This window comes from Zosterops lateralis (genome assembly GCF_965231275.1).
Source record: "Zosterops lateralis genome assembly, chromosome: 7".
NCBI lineage: Eukaryota > Metazoa > Chordata > Aves > Passeriformes > Zosteropidae > Zosterops > Zosterops lateralis.
Window position 1 is genome coordinate 31,282,143 of NC_139767.1, and position 25,879 is coordinate 31,308,021.

Consider the following 25,879-nt stretch of genomic DNA (forward strand, 5'->3'; position numbering starts at 1 on the left):
ATATCTCAGGAGAGCCACACAACTTCTTGGCATGGGTGTTGTGTTTGAAAAACATCTGAAATAATTAATTCACTCTTTAGTGCTGTTGGGGGTCTCAGTTTGGGGCTACTCCAGCTCAGGAAAAAATCCAACCATTTAGGGAAGTTTAAAGAACATCACCAGACTTTATCATTGTGGAAAGGAGCCCTTGTGTTTGTGGTTGACAAGAATTAAGTTGGTAAATTCCATTAAATATTAGGCTAAATATTTCTCATGATAAGCATAGGGAGAGTGGACTAAAATAGCTAAAGAGTTTGCAAAATATCCCACTTCAGGGTTTTCAATAATGTGTGCAGAATTACATGAAAGTATATTTTTATTTTCCAGTGTTACTTTAAATCTAATAATGAAATTTAAAATATTCTAACTAAAATAGTAATTGTGATGTCTTAAGACATAGAGTTATTTCCTTTGTTAGTTAGATGGAGACAAATACTTATGGTAATTCCTCTTTTGTAATCCTCAGTTACATAGCCCTGATAATTTTTTTTCTTCTTCTTCTTAGTTTAAAAACGGAATGATGCCCAGCAAAGAGACAATCTTCTGGAAAAGTCCCTAAGGAATCATGTTTCAGTGCCTATTCTGAATTTGTAGTAAAAATAAGAAGTTTCAGTTCTTTTGAAACTCTAAACTTTTTCTCTTTCTTGCTTTCATCTGATTTTATAAATGAACAGATTTACTACATGCCTGTCACCATAGGGAGTCTTAGTCCACCTGAACAACCAACCTGCCTTATAACACTTGAGCTGGTGACATTACTTGACAAAATCAAGAAAGCAAATGCTGTTAAGTGATTTCTTTCATTTTTTTAAGTCACAATTTTGTTAAATGCTGGACAATATTATTTTTAAAAGATACTTTAAAATGAGTTATGTAAATAAGTTTGCAGGTCGTCAAGTCTTACAGGCTTTCAGATGAAAAGCTAAATAGATATGTTACCTGTAGTAGGTACAAAATAAATTTTTTATGTTGTATAAACTATTTGCATATTAATAGATGAAAATAGAAAAAATAATTTATTAAGTGCATTCTTATAATTACTGAGGCAGGATCTTTTTACGGTCCTGGAACACTACAAATATAATGTCTTAGGCCATTTTGAGTAGCCTTGTAATGGCAATGGGTGCTGATGTTTAAAAATCAAAAAAAAAAAATTGCCCAACAATCAGGAATGCTTAAAATTTCAGTGAATGGTAAAATATTCCTAATAACAGTACATTTGGGTATACCTTCTTACATATGTTTTAAAACAGACTGGTTCTGTAACCCATTCTCAATCCCAGTTGTCTCTCAGGCATGAAAAATTTCATGTGTAGCTGCCACACTGTGAAAGAGATCAAATTAATTGTGAAAGTTTTCAGTCAGTGGATTGGCACTACACTAACCTGCTAAGCAATATGAAAAGGAGAGGTGTTTGCATTGATTTTTCTTTCCCCCCAGCTGTATTAATAAATTTATTCTAAAACTGATAATTATCTTCCTTCCACTGCAGTGTTTTATCCTTTTTAATCCAGAGAAGCTATTATAATTATATTCAGGAATATTTGAAATTAGTCCATGCCATTTTCCAGCTCCTGGCCTGTAAGACACTTAGATCAAAGTTAATTTTGGCTTTTGATGGATTTTATTTTTCTATAATGAATGTAAGATGGATTTTTAGCCAGGAGTATTTTCTTCCACGTAACAAGGTTATTAATAATGTAGGGTATTTCTACTGTCCTTCCACACAAATACAGAGGGATGACATAGCAGAAATGCCTGTTCGTGTTCATGGCACTCAGTAATGATTCTTCCAAAAGCAATTTTGGTAATAAACTATTATTTGAGAGGGAATGCATGAAAGCAACATGCTTAAGATCTACATTTATAGAAGAATTCGAGCCAGCAGCTGGAATTTTATATAAGAACTGTGTGTAGAGAAGGAAGACAAAATGAACCTGGGGCTGTTCTGTTCAAATATTTAACCTTTATCAAGTTTTTCTTTCCTGTTTTAATACTGGATTGCACTGCAAACTTTGGTGATTTGAGGCATCTCTTTAGGATTACATAGTAAGTCCTTCTTGGACGCTAAAATAAGAATTAAAAAAGAACCCAAACTAACCACAACAATATCACAAACCCAAAAGAGATGAGAAAGTCAATTAAATTTCACAGTTAAACTTCCAAAGCCCACAAGCAGAGGGGTGGAGAATGTAGTATGTTGAACTAATTTTATTTTTGTAAAATTTTCAGGCATTTTTTGATCAGTGGAGTTTCCTTCAGTTTTGGATTTGTTCTTCAAAATTATGACAATTTTAGAGGATGTTTGCTTTAACTTTTTTCAGGAAGTATTGTTAACACCTACTCACAATAAAAAAAAAAAGTCTTTTTTCAGTTAATGAAATGTTTCAATGACATCCTGCAGAATATTTAATACCAGGCATTAATTCCAAATTTGAATCAGCTAGGACTTGTGGCATCAGTGCATTAAGCCTGGGAAAACCAAGTTTGCTTTCAGATGGGCAATGACAGTATTTGTAGCAAAATTTTCTATGACTGTTTTTTTGCAGTTGGTCATGCAAACAGGATTTGATCTGTAATATCAAATATGCAGTTGCTATTTATATTTGCCCTTATGTTCATGGCTTAAAGTCAAAGATCATCATAGCCTCCCATGTATATGACTGTTAATTTGCATTATTCATTAGTTTGAGAGGTTAAGAAAAGAAGTACTAAGAGAATATTCTTCTGTCTCTGACCCCAGGAATGTTGAAGAACATTCAGTAAACTCAAAGTCAGAGCTTTCCAAATGTTTTTATTTTTAACAGAAATATGTTAATTTTTTTTAATAAGATATGAATTATTTTTATCTTGTGGCACTAGGTAGCTTAAGCTGTGGTTTTGCATTAAATTGCAGTTCTTTAAATAGTAGGAACAAAACAAACTGTCCTTGCTGAAAGGATTTTTAAACAGTGGTGCCCCTGTAGTTACAAGAAACGTGTTACACTTTTAATTACAGAAGCTATGACACATAACATTGTTCCTGCATTTAATAGAATGTGATGGAGTTTTTTCTACAAAACCTTGTGATTTTTTAGTACAACGATATTTTATAAATATAATGTCTGATTTGAAATGTAAATTGCATAGCTCTCTAATGGATGCTTGGTAAATGCACAAGAGATTTAGCTTTGATTCTCAGGTACCTCTGATGCAATGGAGACGTGCTGGGTTTTTCCTCCCCATGACACAACTGGAATGTGAAGGAGCTCTCTCATGAATGCTTTACCTCTGTGTGGTAGCGTGTATTGTCACTGCTCTTAGTTTTTCAATTTGGGAATGTCTTCATTCTGACTTACTTCTTGTAGGAACCACTTACGCTTTAGAAAAATAATGTTAAGCATTTCTTTGATTGTCACTAGATGGTTAAAGAACAGCGATTTCCCAGGCCTACAAAATGGGAAATGAATACTATGTGTTGCTCTGTCAAACAGTTTGAACTAATTCCTGTAATCTTTTGAGACAACCAACAATTTCTTCTGTGCAATTGAGGTTTTAGGGCTGTTTGGTTTTATTATATGAAGGAAATTATGATAATTTGCCAAAAGCTACAGAGCATGCCTTTGCTTTTAGGGTTTTAGTGAGTCTCGCCTAGCTTGATAAGCAGTGTGCTGCACTTCAGAACAAAGGCAGAAAAGGATTTCAGTTTCTCTGGCCACTTTGTGTTGGGTTTCAGTCCCGCTGAAAATGTGTTCACTACAAGGGACTGCTGCAGATGTAATGCTGGTTCAGCAAGGGATGGAAATACCACATCTGTAACAAAGTCTGCGGCTCATGAGTGCTCCTGAAGGCACTGAGGGCTTGCTCTTTGGCTTTCCAGTCTTCACTGCATCCTGATCCTTGGCTTCTGGCCTCTGGGAATGGCCTGTAAGGGGTAGGGGCTGTAGGACAGGACTGTGTGGCTGGCCATGGAGTTGGGCTGCAGGGGCTGCACACAGACTCAGCAGTTGGGGATGAGGCACAGCCTGGGCGCCCCTGTGGGGATTTTGTGGAAAAGGGGTGTTAAACAGGGCTGTTTGTTCAGCCAGGGGAGCTGCGGTTATTCTTGTCTATTCATAGCAGACCTCCTTGGAATGTACTAACAAAAACAGGAGAGTTGCAAATTGCTTTTCTTGGTGTGTGCTGCTCTAATTGTCATTCCTGTCACAATACTCGTGCCTGGGTACTTATTCACAGCTGTGATGGCTTTAAATAAGGTGGCAAAACGATTTCTCTGTAATTCTTGGTTCCATTTCTCTTACTGTTGAATGTTGTCTTTCCTATTCTCTACTAAAAGATCCTCCTATTTTAGGGAAATTATGTTACTGAGCTAAACTAAGCTATCAGAGAACAGGGAAAACCAGTTAAATTTTGGAGATAGACTGAGTTTATGGACAACTTTGAATTTCATATGGAAATAAGCCTCGGAATGGCAGAGTGTAAATGAAACTGATGTGAATATCACAGTGTTGGGTTATATAGCTAACTGTAGGATGGTACTTTGAATCAGTTTCCTTTACTTGGGGTAAGTTTTGGGTTAGTTACCATTTCTGTTCTGGCTGTCACATGTAGTGCCTGCAATTTAATAGTTATAACTCCAGTAGCATTTATGTGATTCATAAACTGTTGATATGCATTTCGTTCCCCATCTAATCCACGATTTCATTAATGTTGTATTTTGTTTTCAATGATCATTGCAGGGCATGATTTCTCAGGGAAATATGGATTATACCATAAGTTGTGAGAGCCAATAACTAATTTCTGCTTTTAAAATTGCTACAAACATTTCCAGTTTCATTCAAACATTTCACATCGTGTAACTTCCATGTTGAATTTCCTTAAGCTTATCAGGTAAATCATGATGAGAATGTTAAGAGCATTTAAGGATGTCAATAAAATTTACTCTGCCCAACACTTCGTTACTTTTTGGAGAAACATCTGTTTTAAGGTGATGCTGAAATGTGTGTGATTTTCTACTTTATTGTCCTCTTTGCCATAGAAATGAATAGCTACTCTGATTTTGAAGCTGCAGGATGTGGCATGAGAGTAAGTTTCAGGTTTAGGCAGTGCTGTAATAATACATAATCTGATTCTGGGATAGATCAGTATAAATCTCTAACATAAATATATTCATTTATATCATTAAATTTTTACAAAGTCTAGTCACTTGGGGGGATTTTTTGTTTGTTTTTCCAGTAAAGTTACTTTGGCTGGAATGGGATTTGATCCAAAGCCCATGAGAGTCATTGACAGCATTAATAAAGTAAAACTTTATTGAAAAGAACTCTGCAGTCAAGTTGACCTTTATGCCTTTGCAGTATTTCTGTCTGCAGCAGGTATTTGGAGTGGTTTGCTTTAAGACCCCAGTAATATAAATGGAGGGATTTTAGTGCTGGTAAGTTGGTAAAAACACTACTGCTACTGATCACAAAAGATATCTCCACATAGCCAGTATGCAGCTTGATTATTTAGAAGATGAATTTGTCTTGCTACATGACTTTTGTTTAAAATCAGCAGCATGAGAAATATTAACCCCTGCACTTCACCGTGTACTTGTTTTGTCCATAGTGAGAACGTGTGATCATAGTCATCAGCCTTGAGCATCAGCTTCCTCTTGATGATTTCTGCTTTGACATTTCCATTTCCATGCCCTGTTGCATTCATTGCAAAGTAAATTTCCTCTCTAGGTAAAGCCAATGTAATTGTATTTTGACTGCCCTAGTCCTCTGTGGTGTTAGAAATCTGACATAAAACGTAAATCTGACATGTAATGTGACTACTTAGAGATCTGTGTTCTCACTCTTGTCATTACATCTGGTATTAGTAGGTAACCAGACCTTTTCTGGATATGCCTGTCATGATGTGGAATACATCCAGGATTCCATCTGGCTTTCACTTCCTACTTTTAAAAAGCATAAAGGGCTCTTCTGAGGATTTTTGTAGAAAACAGCTGTTTAGTTCTACAAGTTCAAAGTCCTTTAACTGCATCTCAGTTTATAAAGTTGCATTCAATGATCCCTTTCTTTTATTAATGAACTTCTGAAGGTTTTTTCAGGGAAGGTGCACAATTTTTCTTTATCTTCCACAGAAAAAATATGACTGGATACTGAAATGGCCTCAGAAATAAAAATTCAGGGCTGTGTATTCTATAGTTCTTCACATATGTTTGTGATTTTTCCCACTTTTTTTTTTTTATGAAACCCAACCAAATAAAACCAATCAAACCCCCACACTTACCAAGCTGAGGGGAATTGGCCATTTAGCATAGAACTAATTTTATAATATGCAGATGGTTGCATTTTTATCAATTATACCAGTCAATGTATTACTGATGTTGCCAGTCCACAAGTCTTGTCTGTGTCACAGGTGATGCTTCTCTTCTGCCTAAATCTGACCTCTTGCATTCCAATCAAGTTAGTTCCACTGCCAGAATGAGTAGTTTCTAAAATATTTTATAATCTACTTTTTTCTCTAGCTAGGGGAACAGCAGGAGCTTTCCAACCAGTATCGCTTTCCTGTTGCAGAAGAAAAAGAAAAACCTAAAAAATCTAAAGCAGGAATCTTAATTGAAAATCAGGAATGTTATTAGGAAATTAGAAGCAAATGCTGTAAAATCATTGTGGTAATTTCTTGCATAGCCTAATTCCACATAGGAAGTGCTGGGACAGTAGTTCATTGGATTGATCCTGGTTGATCCTGATTTAACGTAGAAAGTAGGTATTTTAAATAATCATTTCATACTGAAGCTGAAGGCTTAAATTAAGTCCTGTGATTGTTTAAAAAAAATCATGGAAAAAAATTATATTTGGACACTTAGGAGGTATTTTTTTATTAGTGGTTTGTTTTTTTTGGAGTCCATCCAATGCAGTTACAAAGGAATGCTCTGTTAATCAGCACTCACAAGAGGCTGTGTACACAAGGCTACCTGGAAAGCAGTAGCCAGTGTTGGAGTTGATGTTATCTGAATGGAATTAGAGAAATGTACTAAGTATGAGGCACAACTTCAGCTTTGTAGAGCTGAAGGGGTGTTCCTAATGATTTAAAATTCGTGTAAGGTCTCTTTGGAGGAGATACTAGTAAAACAAAATTGTTTATGAAACCTTGAGTTATGAAGCTTCTGAAACTTGAGTGCATTAAAAGATGCACAAAACCAGTTGTAGTTTTGATGGTTGTTCTGGCTTTGCATTTTGTGCTCAGTTTCAGAGAATTCTCAGTTGCACTTCTCAAGTGGAAGCTGCTTTAACTGAAGAGCCTTCACCTGGAGAAAACTTTTTTTCCCTTGAAGTCTGTACAGTTTGCTGGTAATTCAGATGTTCTGGGAGCACAGCAAGTTCCAGATATCCAAGTATCCTCTATGAAATATCTTTATGCATCATCTTTTAACCATTTTTCCTTAGTGAAAGCAGAAGGTGAATCGCTAATGTGTATTGCATTTGCACTTGAAAACCTGATTTCAGAGTGTGTTAAACCTTGATCTATTTTTTATAAAAAAGAAATGTAGCATTTTAATCTAATTTCCATTTAATGGCAAGGATATTCATGCAGAGAAAAACATATATCAGGGTTTGATGCAATGATTTTTAAGCCAAGAAAACAGCAGGATGGCAGTGGTAAATCTGAAATGAAGATGCATATCTCTTCAGAAACTCTGGTTTCCTCCTGCCCTCTTTATACCAAATTGTATCTCCATTATTCCAGGATAATACAGGCAAAGCAAGAACCAGAGCTTTTACCCTTTGTTCTTTAAAAGTGAACACTGGTTTTTGCCTGGGGTGTCTTTGTCCTGTCACTTCATTTTCTGATGGGTGGTCAGTTAAATAAAAAATATAGAACAAGTATTTTTAATTAAAATCAGATTTAAGCTATTAATTATTTTGAAATTCTCTATATTCATAGAGGTCTAATGAATAGAAATTGAACTCCTATATTGCAAATACTGAACAGTGCTTATATATTTTTAACAAAACCAGTATATATATGAATTTGAAACATGCATGAAGGTGGAAATTGGAATAGTGTTTTTATGTTAAAAGGTTTATAAATTGAAATTCTTGATATCCAGTACCAAAACCCTATAAAAGGGCTAATGAAAAGAAAATGTAATGTATTCTGATTAACAGCTTGTGTAATACAATCAATGGGTGTGATGTTTTTGTTCTGTATTATATTTATTATATGTAAGTAAACAATAAAGATTATAAATCTTATTTTCTTAACAGGAATTGGTATTTGGTTGGGGTTACTGCTTAATGTGTTTTGTATCATCAGTTAAGAAAAAATGGTCAGTAGGAGTGGGCTTAAAAGTGAGTTTTGGGGTGTCTTGTATTAGCTGGTCAGGCAGGATGTGGAAGGTTATGATTTGGTGTCAGCTTGGGTTTGGCTGGGCTGGGGCACAGGGGACTGGAGGGGACACGGCCGGCATGGGGGACATGGACTGGCCAGGGGACATTCCAGACCTTGGACAGCGTTCTCAGTACCCAAAGTGGGGGGGAGGAGGAGGGGACACTTGGAATGATGCTGTTTGTCCTCCCAAGTCACCACCACACTGACAGGGCCCTGCTCTCCTGAGGGTGGCTGAGCACCTGCCCAGCCATGGGAATCCTTTCCTTGTTTTGCTCTGCTTGCAGGCACACTTTGCTTTCCTTTTTAAACTGCCTTCATCTCAACCCACGGGACTTCTTGCTTTTTACCCTTCCCATTCCCTCCCCCAATCCCTCTGCTGGGGCTGTGTGGGGCTGGGGTTAAACCACAGCACTCGGGTCATTTGAGCCATCCAGAACCAATTTTTGGTGTCTTCTGGCGGCCGCGGTGATTTTAATTTGCGAGCACCTGAATGGCAAATGTCAGAGTCCAGGCATCCCTCTCGGCACCCTGGATGGTCACAGACCTCAGTAGAGAGGCCTGGGACCCGAGAAAGAGGGTCTGGGGTCTGTGCAGGAGGGTTTGCCTGGCACAGAGCCCAGGAAGACACAGTCTTTGATTTTGGTCCATGAGAAAAATTTCTAACACAGAGAAGAATTGCAAGTCACAAATGTGTTACATACAGTAGTGTAGTTTATCACCGGGTGGAAGATTTTGTAGTTTGGGGATTTTTAGAATGTAGATCCAAAGGGACAAGATGGTAGAATTAGGGTGGAACCCTGGGTTCTTCTTCTTCTCACTTGGCATCCATCTCTGCAGTGACATGGGCACAAGGTAGTTTGATAGGATTGGATCAAAGTAGAAATGACCCTTCTAGTATAGGCACTAGGCATTGGTATGAAATGGTAAATAATAACCACATAGTTATCTGAATAAAGGCAGAGTGACCTCCCATCACAGGGGAGTCACATGGTGTCCGAGCTGCTGTGAACACCTTGGCCGGACACAGAAACGTGTAAGATAAGAATTAATAAACAGCACGAGAAACCAAGAAAACCAGGACCTTGAGACTCCACATCATTCTCGCGCCGAGCACAGAACCAGACCTAAAACCTTCAGAGGTCGGAGAGGGAAAAACACTCCCTGGAACCCACTCGAACCACCTGCCTGGAAATCTTGGGTCGGGAAAGAAACCAAAAACCCGAAAGGCAAAGTGTGCTCAGGGCTGTGAACAGCAGGGGGAGCTCCGGCCGTGCCCATCCCGCCGCTCCGGCCCCGCAATTATTGTATAAGCGCTGAAAAGACAATTAATTTACCTGTTTATCATCCCTGATTCCCGCAGTTAACCGGGGCTAGACACTGACCTTTCTTCCTGCAGCTGAACTTTCAGCGTCTTTAATAATTAAAACCTCGGGGATGATAGGCGTTCACCTAAATACTTCATGAAAATATTTTGAGAAAAAAATAATTTCCACCATAGATAGGCTTTTCTGAGTTTTCTGGATTAACTACAGCTGAATTATTGTTTTACTGAGATCCTAAATATCACTGCACAGCTATGGAAAGAAGCAGCTTTTTACACTAAAACAAGGGGACACTTGCTTTGCCAGTAACTTAATTAAGGAGTTCATCTCATATTCCCTGACAAGCAGCAGGAATTCTGGTGCTCAAATTAAAAATTTGAAGCAACTTGGCTTAAGAAGTTTCTATATACTTTCAAAGGCAAGTTGGCAATAATAATTCTGTTTCTAATGTCCTGACTGATGGCTACAATCCCAGTCATTCTGTGTTTCCTTTCTTTTAAGTCGTAGAGATAAAGTAAAATGCGGAATAATTTTTGGCAGGTTTTGCCATTAAAACAAAACCCTAAAATGCATCCCTGTCTTAGGCTCTGTCAGTACTTGATGGGTTGTGCAGAGGGTGCAGCTGGCTGCAGGAATGGCTGGGGCAGGTGGTGGCAGAACCACAAGGAGCAGGTTTTGTAGTGGAGGCTTTGGTAGAGATGTGGGGGGGTCAGGAGGAGCTCCTGGGGAAACAATTGAGGTGAGAACTTTTTTTTTTTTTTTTTTTTTTTGTGGTTTGATATTCTTTTTTGTTGTTTTGTGGGTATTTGTTCGTTTGTTTTTCCTTATCCACAGTGTGAATCGATGTATTGTTATTCAGTTAGGCTATTAAGATCTAAACTCTCCTCTGTGATATCCTGACACCTGGTACTTTTCTCTATACAAAGGGATCAGTCAATGCAGGTTCTCTGGATTGCTTTCACTCTTTAGGATGTAATTTGTTGACACATTATCTCGTTCTACTCTGTATTCTCTTCAGTTTTAGGAGACACATTTCATATATGAAACTGCCACTTGCCAGAAGCTCAGTGTCACTTGCTACAAGGTGAGGTTTAAAGCTTCTGAGAAGAATAATTTAAACCCTATTTTCAAACTTCTTTTTCTATCAACAGTATGTATGTGGGAGACATTCTTGGGTTTTATTTATATCTGCAACCCAAGTATATTCCATTTATATTGATTTTAACAAACTTGGACAAAACTTAAGGTTTCCAAAGAAACAATAGTTTACTACCTCAATGTGAACTCTTCTTTCTCTTTTCTTCTCACTTCCCCCTCCTCTTGCCCCCAGCCACTACTTGAAGACCATGTGAAAGAAAAGCCAGTTTAGTTTGTGGCTTTGCAAGCTTTCAGGACTTTTTTTGGCAGTGTTACCTAAGTGTTATAATTTGCTGGGAGATTAAAATCTTCATATCATAAAGATTCCTTAATTATGTAAATAGGCTTTTCTTTGCTGGAATCTTCCAGTGTTGGGGCATTTTCTAGGCTTCTTTCATTTAACTGCTGGGGTCCTGCTGCTAATGATGATAGAAAACTCATGATTACACTGGAAGTGTGCACTTACACAACACTAGAGAAGCTTCATAAACATAAAAGAACATTCTGTCTATCTGTAATAGTGTTCCCATTTAGAAAGAAGCTCATCTGCCAGTAGGTCTACTCTTTTTTTTTTTTTTTTTTTAATCCCTTTGGAAGGAGAATAAAAAGGTTTAGTTATAAGCAGATGGCTTTGGTGGCTGTGGTGTTGCAGGCAAACAGGAAAGTGATGCCCCATGAGAGGTTTCTGACCATGGGACATGTGGTGGTCTTAGAGCAAAGGGAGATGAAGAGGAAATCTGATGCAAGGACTATGATGGATGGAGTTGGGTCTCATGCACGCCTCTCCCTAAGTCCTCCTTGCCTTTTTATCTATTTCCCTCTTCAAAAAGAATGTAGAGGAGACACTTCTCACTAATTGAGAGGATGTCATTAATTCATAGTATAAATATTTAAAAATATTATGGATACATATTAGTAATTTAACACATGTCTTTTGTTAAAAACACATTTTGAAAAAGTGCTGAGGCTGACTTCTACCTCCCCTTTCACTGTTAGGTAAAAGCTGATACAGCTCCATCTGTCACTCTTTTGCATGTGATGTTTTTCCCAGTGCTTAAAAATGGAGTTGGATTCATTACTCTTCCTACAGGAATGTGCTGGCCATAGAGAGCTTCAAGTGTAGGAAGAGAAGCTCCTGGAAAATGTGTTCCTAGGGTAAAACAGAGTCTCACTGAAGCATTTTTCTCAAGGAAATGGTTATGGACTAAGACTAACCAGTGTCCTCCCTGTGATGGGAAGTGGCAATGAGGACCAGCCTAACCTAGAGAAGAACAGAACAAAGTGATGATGATCTGTCAGGAGCTGATGGAGAGCCATGGAAAGAACAAGCAGCCCCTTGGAATTAGATGCATAATGGATTTCCAGTAAATGAGGTATATTCCTGAGCTCTTGCAAAAAGAGTCAGCCTGAGCTGAAATTATTTCTGTCTTTGTCTGCTCTTTTTCTACTCAAGGGTAGGGTAAGATGGTGAGTTCTTGATAAAGATTAAAGATGGAACAATTTTGTGAGAGTCTCAGCTGTTCTGTGGATAGTGGATGAATCAGCTTCAGATTGTCATGGATTAAAAGTTTCAAAACACCCAAAAACTGAAATGGTAGAAGTGTTTAATTATTAAAAAACAAAACAAAACAAAACAAACAAACAAACAAAAAACCCCACACTAATTTGCTTTTAGGGGTCTAAATTATATAAAGGTTTGGTGACACATCAGGTTTGTCATGAAATAATAGTAATGTCATATTGGCACCCTGCCAAAGTAATTCCTCAAAACACCTAGTTAATGCTTTTAGTGATGTATCTCTGCTTTCTGGCTCTGGTCTGCCATTATACCTGCCAACCTACCTCCTCCCTTTGCAGATGATTTCTAAAACTGACACATTTATGTTTCCCTTTATAAATTCTTCATTTTTTCCTTTTTTTTTTTTTTTTTCTCCTTCCCCCTTCTCCTCTCACAGGTTTAAAAAAAGACAGTTCAATTCTAAATTGTTTGAAAAATTGGCAGCAGAGTTGCCCTAGCAGTACAGCAAAGAGGCACAAGTACAGAGGAGTTGAGAATCCTGGCTTTGTGAATTTCTCCTCACATACCAGACTATTTAAATCTGAACTATATGTTGGCCTTGAAGTGGATCTTCAAGAGAACTCTTTAAAAAAAGCTGCTTGTTCCACATAACAATATTTCATTATATGTTTAGAAAACACTGTGCTTCTTGCTTGGTTTGGTCTTTCAGGAGAGGATAATAGTTTCAAGGTAAAGGTTCCTGGGTGTGAACTCAAAACAGAATAGATTCTTAGAGAAACTCTCGAGTCCTACAGTCAATTCCATAGTGTCCTTCTGAATTTGACCTGTACCAAGGACTGAATCTTTTATGTGCTGCTTTGAGTGTTATGAGTAGACACAATACTGCCTCTTCCTCTTCCTGATCATTACTGATTATACTTGGGAAAGTTCCTTCACCTTCTGGTGGTTTGGGTTTTCCTTTCCTAAAGTCATGGTAATGATTACAATTTCTTTTTTTAGGAGGGGAAAACAAGAGAAATTGTTGGCACAGTTGGTTCAGGGCCTCTGCAGAAAGCTGTAGTTCCCATGTCCTTAAGAATGCCTCAATTCTTAAGGAAACAGTAGCTGCAGCTTTCAGCCCAGGCCCTGCAGCAATTATTGCCATCTTGTCTCTCATATTCCTTTAAATCTCCCTAATTCCTCCTGCCCTGCCTGACCTGTGCCACTTGAGCAGTCAGTTCGCTTCCCAAAGTCCTTAATCAGTCCCCACTCGAGAGAGATCAGTGCTGGGCCAGGACCTTTACTGTGGATGCCACCAGAGAGACACCAGGGAAGATTAACTACTATTTGTTACAATTTTAAAGGAAGTCTTTTAGCTGTTTGAAAAGAGAGTGGGGATTGCTCCAGACACCTAAAAGTCTTTTTTCTTTAATGTAACAAATGTCAGTTTACCTTGAGTGCTGCTGCTGCAGAAGCTGTGCCTCTATCAAAGGGTGCAGAGCCATCATGATGGAGATGCAGAAATGTTAGAAACTGGCTGAGATTCTGTGTTTGAGGAACTGGCCCAGGCTCCCCAAAATTCACATCTGTAGGAGACCAGGGAAAGGAGTAAGCTAAGAAGGAGAGAAGAGTAGGAAGAGAGGTAAATAGGGTGGCACACACACAGGATGAAGGCTGTGTAAGTCCTCTCCCTGTATCTCCAGTTCTGGCCCTTAAGGTAGTTTTCAGTAATTCCCAAAACTCTGGAAGATCAAACCTTTTCCACATTTACTGTTCTCTAAGCTATTCCTTCTTTCAGCAGTGAAATAATCTTTATGTTCTGTCCCCTTAGACCAGACATACCTTGCAGCATTGAAACACCCAAGAGATGTTTGCATGTTTATTTTTCTTAGAAAAACCTGCACATAGTGAAAAGCATTTTGAAAACATCCTGCTAGCGATAATTTCATCACTCTCCACCCACAATCTATTGAGTCTGAGCATTTGCTTCCTGTGAGCCACCTTGTTGCCTCTAAAGCTATTCATGGACCTCTAAAAATGCTTTTCCTGCATTCTGCAAATCACCAAACTCAGGTTAGGTAGGAGAAATTCTTCTACTGGTGAATGGACTTTGCTGGTTAGTGGTACCCTGGTGTGTTTTTTGTTTGGTTTTTCATCATGTGTTACTCCCACAAACCTACTGTGTTTTCCTTTTTCCCATCTTTATATACACCAAGTTACTCCTTGGAGATAGTCTGGCTTCCAAAAGTTGGGAGTGGGAAATGTATGTCTTTTACAGAAAGTATAAGGACTTCTGTGTAAATTGTGACTCTCTGAAGAATCATCTAAAAAATTACCCCTCGCCCACATGCTCACTGTCCCACTGAGCTCAGATTTCTCTGTGCTTTATGGGCTTTAAATACAGGGTGTCCCTTTCCCCTTCCTTAATTTGCTGCTGTATTGGGAAGGTTTTTACCTTCTTTTGTCTGCAAAGGGGCCTTTTGGAGAATTCAGGACAGCTGAAACATCTCAGCAGGTGTGATGTGAAATTGGGCTTGCTGTGAACACTGACTTACAACTTTTTGCTCAGAGGCATCCCACTGAGTCTCTGTTCAGGTGAACAAAATTCCACTTCTGAGAGTGTTACAGGCTGGATCATCAACTGGGAGTCAAAGGCATGGCCCCATTTATTTGAATGGAGCTGTGCTAATTTACATCAATGAAAATACCTGATTTTAATGGATAATCTGCAGCTAATCCCTACAATGGGTAAATAACTGTCTCTAAATGTGGTCCTTAGAGGGCTTACTCTCTGTTAATTTGATTTTTTAACTTTCCTGTAGATTTTTTTGGTGGCAAATTGAAATTTATGTGACTAGAAGGAAGAGATATACCTGAGGCTTGTTACAGGAAAAGCGAGAGTAGGAGCAGCAGAAATGTCTTGCTCCTTGCTGATTGTAAGAGCCAATGTGGATCACCTGAATGAATCCTTTATATTTAATGTGACTTTTTTGTTGTCCATAACCCTAAGAGCCAGGCAGAATTTTAAATTTTGTCTTTCCATTTCTCTCTTAGTTACTGCTTTGGTTCTCCTCTGCACTGTACTTACTTCTCAAAAATGTTTGGTTTTGGAATGACATTAATGTTACTACTAATAGCAACTAAACTGCAGATCTTGGGCTTAATGATTTCATGGCTACATGTTGGTTATAAATTTCTGGATGGGGTTTAACAAATCCTGCCAAGAGAACAGAAGGGCAGATCGTCCTTGACCCTTAATAATGTTGATTTTCCTGAAGACAGTTCTAGTCTTGATACTTTTGCAAGGTAAGTACATCCTTGCTGCTATTTTCTGTCTGCAGAACATCCTTTTAAAAATCAGTTATGTACACTGCAATAATTATTTACTCTTAATTAGTGTGGTAGTTTTATTCATGGCCTCCTTTACTGGTCATCTGCTCTATTATTTCAAATCCAGGTCTGGCAAAATTTCTTTGCCTGCAGTTGCTTGAGAGGAAGATTATACAACTAATTGAACTGCCTGGCTGTGGTCCATGGCCTGTAAATGTCCATCTTGCTCAAACAGCTGTACAGAATTTTCCAGACTAGCAGGCTGCTCTGGCATGCAGAGTCAAGCTTTATTTACCCAGTAAGATTATCACTCATCCCAAGTAAAAGAAAGGTGAAGACATCTTCTTGTGAAGGATCCTTCAAGAATTAAGAAACTGATTCACTCTTCAGATGTTTAGTTATCAACTAAAGGTCATGTTATCAAATATACACTGTATGAGTTGATTTATCTAAGTAGTAATATGGACAATTATTAAAATATTCAAATTATTAAAATATCCAGACAATTACAAAATTCAGGCAGCTGAAACCTGAGAGCTGACACAATACCTGGTGTTCAGCTCAGTATTGCTCTTTAGTCTTCCAGACATGGGCAGGGAGAAAGGGAGAGGATGCATATGTTGCAATAATGGATCATCATACTGAATTGTGTAATTCAAACTCACTTTAGGAAATAGGTTCAGGTGTGTAAGGTCCTCCAATAACAAATTAATCACATGTAATACGTACTGATGTTAAAAGATTTAAATGCATAAAATTTGCAATCCTGCATGGCATAATAGAAACTAAACAACAATATTATGGCAAAGACAGACTCCAGTGGCTGTGTTTGTATAGTCATCCCATACAGCCCTTAGCTGCTAAAACCTGCCACCCTTTCTAATCACCTCAGGTGCTTAGTTCAGAGGAGTTCTTGCTGAATTCACAGTTTTAGGGCTGTGTTCATCTTTTGGTTGTTTTTGTACCATGTGAGCCTGTCCTCCTGCTGCTGCCCACCCTGGGCACTCTCTGGGCTGTGTCCCACACCTGTCCCCTCAGCCCCTGGTGCCCTTAGCCCCTTCTGAAGTGCCCCAGGTGTCACTGCTGGGCTGAGCTGTGCCCTGTGTGGGGTCTGTGGCAGAGCTGTCCATGTCTGGCACAGAGGGAACTGCACAGCCAGTGCCCAGACACCAACAGCAGGCAGCAGGAAATCTGGGCTGGGCTCTGGACTCTGTCTCTGGAGGATTTTGGGGTCACCAGATGTGGAGAGGGAGCTCTGACAACTGTGGTTCAGATCTCTGATGCTGGCAGGACCAGGTGAGCACCAGGATCTCATGTTCCAGGACCTCAGGGGTGGGTGGATGGGGGAAGGCTGACCTGGAATAGAGACTGGACAGAGCTAGGGAATAAAGTAGGTATTTATTGAAAGGCCTTTAGGATACACCTTGGGCAGGACAAGAGCCTGACCAGGGCTACACCAAGGTGGACCTAAAATGGATGGCCAGTCACAAGGTCTTACACTTTTGTAAGTTTTGGTCCATTTGCATATTGGGGTTTGATTGTCCAACTATAGCTTCAGGTTGTGAAGTCTCATCCTTCTTGTTTCTCCCTTTGGTTCACCACTGTTTGTGTTTTTGGGCCTGACAGTTGTCCTTGGATTTGTCCAAAGGATTTGTTTTGTCTCCCTACTCTGTGAAGAGAGCTTACTGACACCTTAATATGAGGCTCAGAACTGCACACCTAAGCAGCACAGAAACTGAAAAACATGAATGCTAAAACTTAAGGCATCAGATTCACAGCACAGTGTGAAGTGATGAGGCTGGGAAAGCCATCAGTTTACAGTTACTTTATTCTTTCCTCATGAAGTAATGTCTTACCCTGTGTCTTTCCATAACCTTGTCCTCCAGTTGTCACTATCCAGGGGCTCTCATGGGCATTAGTGCTTTGCTGTTGCCCAAGTGACATGAAGTGGCTTTCAGGGAGCTGCCAAAATAATGGCCTTGAAATCATAATCTTACTAACATAAACTCATATTGGTGCTCTTTCATGCTGATCTACTTATGTGGTCTCCAGAGATCGCTTTAACATTGACTTTAGTTCATCTGGACATTTCAGTGTGCCCTCCATAGATGCCTGCTAAATTTATCTCACCCCTGGCTTTAGTAGGGACACCACCCCACAGAGCTGACACCCTGTGCCCCAAACTGTGATCATGTAGACAAGGATGGACAGAAAAATACTGCAGAGATTTCTGCTTTGGGTTTTGGTGTGTTTTGGCAGGCTGGGGGCTGCTCTGCTCCCACACATCCTGCAGTGCCCGGGGGCTGGAGAAACTTGGAAACACCCCCTGGTGCCTGGAGTTGGGTCTTTGGGAAACCTGAGAATTCACCCCCAGCACCTCTTGTTGTGCTGCTGATGGCTTTGCTTGGCTTGGGCAGGTGTTGGGTTGGGCTTGTCCCTGTGCTGGGAAGATTTTAAGGCTCAGGCTGAATGTTGTAGGTTGAGAGATTGGCTCTGTCCTTAAACCCTCCAGCCTGAGCCTGGGTTTGGTCAGTAACAGGGGGTTAAGCTGCTTGCAGGGATGGAGGAAAAGTGTTGCCTCCACTCCCTCCCCAGCAATCCAGCCTGAGCTTCCAAGAGCAGAGGAAAACGGGGACAGATCTCTGTCTGTCCTCTACAGCTGCTCCTGCTGTCTGACTGTCTGGGCAGAGCTCTGTGCCCCAAATCCTGCCTTTTTGGAGCATCAGACAAGGTCTTCTTGTCTGCTGTGTTCTCTGATTTGAAATTATGTGCACTGAATTTTAAGATTCAAAACATTTCTCGTCCTCTCTTGCTGGACATGGTGTCTTGCAAGCCAGGCCTGAGGTGACTGAATGTGAAAGCATTTTGTAATTTTTGATGGAATAGGTATATTCTGAAAATGGCTTCATGTTCCCTGGATCACAGTTTTCCAAAGAAGAGACCTTGGCTTCTTTTATACAAGCACAGCAACTTTTTACTTCAGTTAAAAAGTTTTAAGATATAAAATGGGAAGCTAAATAACCTGAAATATAAAGTATTAAATACAAAATAATTTAACAATAATATATGTAGTCTTTTTTTACCAAGGAAGAATACAGGCATCACATATGATAATCTTTCAGATAGTACTATGAGTAGTATAAGCTGTTCTTCTGCATAATAAAACAAGTGAATAAAAAAGTTGCTGTTTCTCCAAAAATTATCTTATTTGAAAATGAAATCAAACAGACATATAGGAAATAACAGGAGGGAAAAAAACCCTTGTCTGGAGGTAATTCTTGCTTACAGCCTGACAGCTGAAGAATTGCAGTGACAGAAGATACCCTGAGCCACTCTGAGACTCCAAGCCTGTGAGAGCCAGGCTGCTTTAAACTGCTGCTTTTGGAGCTTCTCTGCTGGCCCTCAGCTCCCAAAGCCACTGGCTCAGCAGCCTAAGCCAGGTTCTCTTTGGAGAAAAGGGATAACAGTAAGAAGAGCAGTTTACAGAAGGAAAAGGACACTTGTCAGGGAGACAGGAGGCTGTCAGGAATTAAGAATCTTGCCTGCTGGTATGTAGTACGATGGAGATAATATTTCAGATTATTTTATCTTTGCTTCTGTGTCTGGTCAGGATTTCTTCAAATGTGAGGTTGATGAGCTGTAGGTGGTGTCCTACTATCTCAGGAGCCTTTGAGGAAGGCAAGTCAGGAGAAGCAGAAAATTGTTTTGAGTTCCTCTCTATATGGATGCCTAACAAAAATTGAATGTAAATACCCCAAAGAGATTGGTAAATAACCAACTACCATATCTAAATATATTTTAAGGCTCTGTTTTAATCTTGGCATATCTTCTTTGTTTCACTGATTTTCTAGTTGATTCTCCTTTTGTTTATTGCTCAGAACACCCTTCTGGGTAATATTTATTAATTTGTAGAAATTCAGACCAAATAATATTTTTGTAGTAAAAAATCTGACATTTTTATCAATACCGCTAGCTGGCCCTTTGTGAGTTTTTTTGTTGTTGTTGTTTTTTTTTGTTTTTTTTTTTTTTTTTTTTTTTCTGTGCAAGAGCTATGTTGTTCAGGATCCCTTGAATCTTTCCAAAGAATGAAATTATGACCTCACTGAATCCAGTGGGAAAACACTTTTTTTCAGTGATAGAGATAAAAGAACACTTTTGGGGGAAATGCTGGACATCCATAAATATAAGTGCATATATTATGTCTCTTTTTATACATCACTTTTAGGTCTAAGATGCTCTCCACTAAAAGAAGCTAAATACCTGTTTTTGTGAATTATGTTCTCCTGGGATTTCTCTCTTTCCAGCTCCCATCATTATGCCTTTTAGTAAGTTTTGGGATCTGTAGAAATTTCTGACTCCTGGAAGTGCTTTTACTTTTAATTTAAGACTTAGAAGTCTTAAATTTCTTTCACTTTGCAATGTATTCTGCAGAGGAACCATATGAACTGTCAGGCACCCAATAATAAACATAAACCTGTACTTACACACTGTGGATTTCATACAAATAAATGAGCATGCATGATTCATTCTCAAAGAGTGGCAATACAGCTTTCCTCTATTTCTAAGATTTTTTGCAAGATTTCATGATGGTCTTAATTATTCAGTACCTATTATGAGCCTCCAAGATGGGAATGAGAGCTGTATTTCCTAGAAATGAAACATGGAAGTGTTCTCCAAGCTATTTTAATGCTAATTCTTGTTCACTTTTTCACAGCCTGAGCTTTAAACACCACAACTGTGAAAAGATCAGACCGAACTGGGAAATGTATTTTGGCCATAGACATGAAATTGTGAATTGGCATTTAATTGTGGGAAGTGATTTTGTAGTAGGTTGTTTTAGATCTTTCAATTGGTGTGAGTCAGAGAGCTTTTATGGCAACAAAATTGCACAGTAGGTTTTAATTGTGCATAATTATTGCACTGCATGGTGCAGATACTATACTGTAGGCATTCAGCTGCATTCTGTTAAATGTTTTTATTGAAATCTCTGAAGAAGTGTACCTGATGTTATTTGATATATGTTTGTTTAATGTGTTTGTGCTTGTTTTTTGTCTTAAGAAAATGATTATAATAGAATATACTTCCTCCCTCCCCCCCTCATTTTCCAGATGACTAATTATACTGTAGGGGATATCTGTGGGTATCTGCTAAAACTAACTGGAGTCTTATTTCTGATTTTAGCTGCAAGAATCTTACAAAAGGTCTTTGGGTTTAGGAGTGTAACTGTCAATAATACAGACTTAGGACAAGGTTCAGGCTTTTTACATCCATCTGCACATTCTAAAAGCTGAATGATACTTGGTCCACTTTCATCTTGTTACTTTTGTAATCTGCAGCTGTTTCCAATTTGATTGTTTTCCTTCCTTGAGTGTTTTGTGTCTGCTGGGTCTGACAAATGCCCCCACCTACAATACAGCCTGTGCTTCGGGATTAGGGAAATTTTATTTCCTCCCCTAGAAGTAAGTAAAACATTTTTATCACTATGGACCTAGTGATTTGTGAAATCCTGTTGTACGTTCTTATTTCTCCTGCTGAACTTCTAAGTTGTCAGCAGTGATCTGATTGTTTCCCACAATTTCACCAACAATGGAGCCCAGACCAGCACTCTGCTGCTCTCATGAATTCAGTATCACAGCTCTCAGTCATCAAAAGGGCTTTATGATGTTCCTGGGATGTCACATTTCTATGGAAAAACAGCTTTGGGTTTGGAACTTGGGTTTTTGGGGGATGAAAAAAAAAATAAAAATAGAGTGTGATATTATTGTCATTATTCTACCACAATATTCTCTAGTTCTCCTGCCTTTCCAGGCATGAAAGTGCAATACAACAAACAGGAGCTCTGGCAGATCTTTTTCCTGTCTATGTTGATGAACTTGCCATTGCTATAATGTAGATAAGAAACCTCATGATAACCCTCTTTCTTGTTAGCATCTTCCAGCACAGCAACGTCTGTAGCTGGCCTCAAAGAACAAAGGCCAGGAAGAAGGAATGTTGACTGCACCACTGCAAAGCCTTTTATTGTTCTTGTTTGTATAGTAAAAGTGAAGTAGCAGGAAGAAACTTTTTTTTTTTTTTTTTTTTTTTTTTTTTTTAAATAACTATTCTGTATGATTCCAAGAGAAGCTGAAGAATATTGTTTCAGGTGAGGTTCATCCAGGCAGGGATTTTTTCCTCTCTTCCAGACTATTTACTACACTTATACCTGGTGATCTATACAATTCACAAAGAACAATGTGGAAAATTCTCCAGCAGTCTTACAGCTCTTTTCATGAGAGTGTGCATTTGGGAACAATGCAGGATCATTGGCATCCCACCTACTCTGAATTTTACCAGGCAGGTGAATTTCTATCATTTCTGCTTCACTACTGACACAATGGGAAATAACTGTACAAACACCATGTCCTGTCTGACATCTCTCCGGTGCTCTCAGCCCAGAGGGCAGAGAACAGACGCCTCTGTGGGAGGTGAGGGGTAACTGTTGACAGCAACTGTGAAAAGAAACATTTAAACACGTTTTAAGACCTTTCTCTTCTTTATGGACGCTACCTGTTAAGTGGGATCTGACCCTCAGTTAAATAAGGTCATTTTACAATTGCAGGTTGAAATGTTTGTTTACTTCAAAAGCCATTACACTTCCAGAGATAATCAAGTCTTTTATAATGTGCCATAGAACTGCAGCCACTGTGATGCTTCAGTCTGGGTTTTTTTTGTTTAGATTTTTTTCTGTTTTGTTGTTTTGTATTTTCTTTAAAGGTTGTTATTTTTATTTTTCATTGTTTTCCTTGCTTTGCTTTTTAAGGAGCAGGAGGAACAATGAGAGACAAAAAAAAGGGGAAGAAATTCTTACTGATTATCTTACCACCTTAAATGACAATTTGGATGTAGTCCCAGATTGTACATCTGCCCCTCTAATGTACATCTGAAATTATATTAATACCAAAGCAGACATCTGTGTGCTGGATGTGTTCAGCTGCTTGGGAGGGTGCTGCTGCTGCATCTGCAGAGAACAGCCTGAGCCTCCTCCTGTGCTCGGCAAGGAGTGCCAGGAGGGAAGAGCAGCCCTGGTGCTCGGGCTCTCCCTCCGGCTCAGAAAGCTCTGAAATTGCCATTTCACCCCTCAGTGCCCATCCTGCTTCCTCTGACTCTTGTAATGGACTCCAGCTCACACCTAGCCAGGTTATGCTTTGGAATTCCATCAGCAATGGAAGAGGAAAGGTTTCCTCCATGTGTTGTTAACTGGACAGACACCAGCACTGAGCTCCTGATGGGAGGGGTAAGGGCAGCCCTGCCTGCACCAGGTGCTCAGGCACACTTCTCTGACTGTTCTTATGGTTAAATGGATGAATTAATTAAACACTTCCATATGCAAAAAGAGTTGAACCTTTTTTCTTCTCAGGTGAAGTTGCAGACCAGGTTAGGATAGTGAAAAGGTTTTACCATCTTTGTTTATTCATATAAACATATTTATATTTTTTTGTATTTTGCTAATAATTCTAACTTTAAACTAGTCCCAGAGTGGAAAGACCCATTTACACTTGACATCTTTTGTGAAAGAGTTTCATTTACAATGTAGAAAGATGACTGATATTCAATAGGTCCCTTCTTCCACGTTTCTTTTCCAATGGCATCATTTATAGGTTGCCAGGTAACCATAAGTCTTTGACTTTTAAATAATATTTCATAGAGGTACAAAAAGCAAGATTTATTTCCAGAGCTGAAATGGCAAGAGCTATCTGAAATGAGCAGTAGCCTTAGCAAATGTGCACAGAGCTGACCGCTGATGCACACACACAAAAACATGGAAAAAGCCATTTGCTAAACTTTTCTGTGCCCCAACCCCAAGCACAGAGACTGTGTATTTTCCTAGCTGGTTATTAAATTGAATCTGCATATTCTTACTTAAAGCAATATTGGTGTTCAATAGGTAAATAATATTCTTCATCTCCTCCAGGAAAAGCAGGTGTCTGCTGGTCCCAGTCTGCTGCTGCTTCTCCACCGAGCTGGCTACAGTTCCTGCAATTGGGAAAGAGGAATAAAAAAGATAAGTGTAATTAAAATTGTCAGCATTAACATAAGAAGCCAAATGTCCCTAGAGGACAGTGCCAGCTCTTCCTTTCTCCTTCTGCTTTAATCTGAGAGGAAGCTGAGTGCTGTGGAATACCCAGGATCATCATTAGAGCTGGAGGAAAGAACTCAGGTATGGCTCTGCCACTTTTTCAGCAAGGCTGTGGCTCAGTCACCACTTAGGTAAGGTACCTTATTCTAAGAATGTAACCCACTATAAGGCAGAGTTAAACCTATGCTGATTACTGCCCTGTGCTAACCAGCCCCAGCCAGAGGATGCAGTGATTTTGGTTTAACCCTGTGTTACTGGGGCAGGAGGGCCCAAGCTAGGGCTGGAGCCTGGGGAACACAGTGGATCTCAGAAGTTATTGGTGCTGCCAAAGCTGGAATCCACTTTCAGAGCAGTTAAAGGAAGCTGTGACAGTGTGGCCTTAAAAGCAAGAAGGTCATTGCTCCAACACTCCTCCTGCCCTTGTTGGCTTTGTGGTGAATGTGGCTCAAGAACAGCTTTAGGCTGTGTCTTGCAGCAAGTCCAAGGGGCAGGTGATTGTCTCTAGTTGTTGCCTCTCTGATGTTCAGCACCGGGCAGGAGTTCCAGCCCAGCCCTGTTGGCCTGAGGCCAGGAGTTTGTGTCACAGGGTTTGCTGTTTGTCCCAGTGTGGCAAGGAATTTCAGTTCTTACACATCTAGCCTTGAGTCTAAAATCTCCACACAACAACTTTCATTTCCCCTTAAAGGCTGGCTTTTGAAAGTTTTCTTTTTCACAGTGTTTTTACCTCTGAGGCCATTGAGGAATATCTTACTCAAACATTCAAGCCAGATCAATCCTATTTCCAGACCCTCATCAGGGCAGCAATGCATTAGAACAACTTAATAAAATGTTTATACCAATGTCTGAAGTTCACAGTAATCTGAGAGTGTGCAATGACACCTGTAGGATAAATTGTACAGCTCAGCACTAAAACATGATCACAGTACAAAGGATATTGTTTGGAAATCTACTGTCAGACAAGAAATCCAGCTTTGCAATTTTTGCTTCAGAATTTATACTGACACTTCTTTATCATAAATGAGATACTTACATGCCACCCTTTTGGGCGTTACAGAATACTTCAGGATCAGAACTGCTGCTGAAAACAGCCCGTGCACCTCTAAAACCAGATTTTTCCTAGCCAGTGTGCTCATGTTAACTTTTCTGATAAGGTAAAACTGATAACACATTTATTGTGTGATTTGTTAGGTCTGTGCTTTTGATGAAGTGCTCTGGCATTGCAGCATAAAGACTGCAGGCTTATTTCAGCAGAACATGAAAGTCTTAATCCTTTATTGCTGCAAAAGCAAACAATTGTCCTCATGAGTGGCCTAAGCCAGAACAACAGAGCTCAGAGAGGAATCCTTTCACACAGTGCTTGGGTAGCAGCTTACCCACTTGTGCCTCAGTGTGTGTTTATTTATACAGATGTTGCTAAACTAGGGGGACTTTAGTAACACAAAGTAGAAATCTGGCATCTGCAGCCTGCATTTCTCTCTTTGCATTCCCACCAAAACCCAGTAAAACAGATTCACACTTGCCCAAGTACCAAAAAGCCTTCAGCACAGCTAATACACCCGTTTGCTCAAATTGCAAATGGAAGTGATTCATCTTTTCCACACACTGGCTCCCTACTGTTAGGTCAGGAATAGTAAGGAGATGTGGGGGAGCTGGAAAGCTCACCTCAGCAGCTTTTTTCATTCATAATTCAGTTGGGGTTGTACCCAAAGCTGTTGGAGAACTATTGCAGTTGATTGCAGTAGGATTGTAGTATCCAGCCATTGACTGTGCAGACAGAGAAAAGCAGAGCTTAGAAATTAAATACAGCCATGTGATGCAATGGAATATTCCAGTCAAATCACTGCCTAATCCTTCAGATCCCACTCAAGTGTTAGGCTGTTTCCAGGTGAAGACAGCAAAATTGTCTGTAGTGATTCAGAACTGTTCAATAAAGTTTCTTGGTTGATATCATAGCAGGAAGACTTAAACAAAGCAGCAGACCTGCTTATCTTGGACTCTACAAAACTGAAAAGAGGGTTTTAAAAATGGCATCTCTGGCCTTGTGATGCTCTTTTAAAATCATGAAAAGAGGGGTAA

At 39.4% G+C, this 25,879-nt stretch overlaps 1 protein-coding gene across 3 annotated transcripts in view; it reads left to right on the forward strand.

Moving 5' to 3' along the window:
* The window catches only part of SLC35F5 (solute carrier family 35 member F5), a 30,248-nt gene extending 21,984 nt beyond the window's left edge, over nucleotides 1-8,264 (forward strand). For all 3 annotated transcript variants that reach the window (XM_083864844.1, XM_083864845.1, XM_083864846.1), the window contains exon 17: nucleotides 545-8,264. The gene's annotated coding sequence lies outside the window, so the exon portion shown is untranslated. The remainder of the gene's footprint in view (nucleotides 1-544) is intronic.
* Nucleotides 8,265-25,879: the final 17,615 nt, after the last annotated feature.